Here is a 224-nt window from a genome sequence, read left to right on the forward strand (position 1 = left end):
TCGTTTGATTTTTTTTTTTTTTTTAAAAAAAAAAAAAAAAGAGACGCATTTATTGAAAACAAAACACTCGGCCAGGGGGCATGCACAGGCGTGTTAACCGGACAAAACTTAAAAAACCAACAAAACCAAACAGCAGCACAATGGGGGGCGGGGGGGCCCCTCCCGGCTGGCGCGGGGGCTGGCGGCTCGCCGGGTGCCGCCTCCCGCTCAGCCGGGGGTGCCGG

This window comes from Aptenodytes forsteri, unplaced genomic scaffold, assembly GCF_000699145.1.
Source record: "Aptenodytes forsteri isolate BGI_AS27 unplaced genomic scaffold, ASM69914v1 Scaffold518, whole genome shotgun sequence".
Taxonomy (NCBI): domain Eukaryota; kingdom Metazoa; phylum Chordata; class Aves; order Sphenisciformes; family Spheniscidae; genus Aptenodytes; species Aptenodytes forsteri.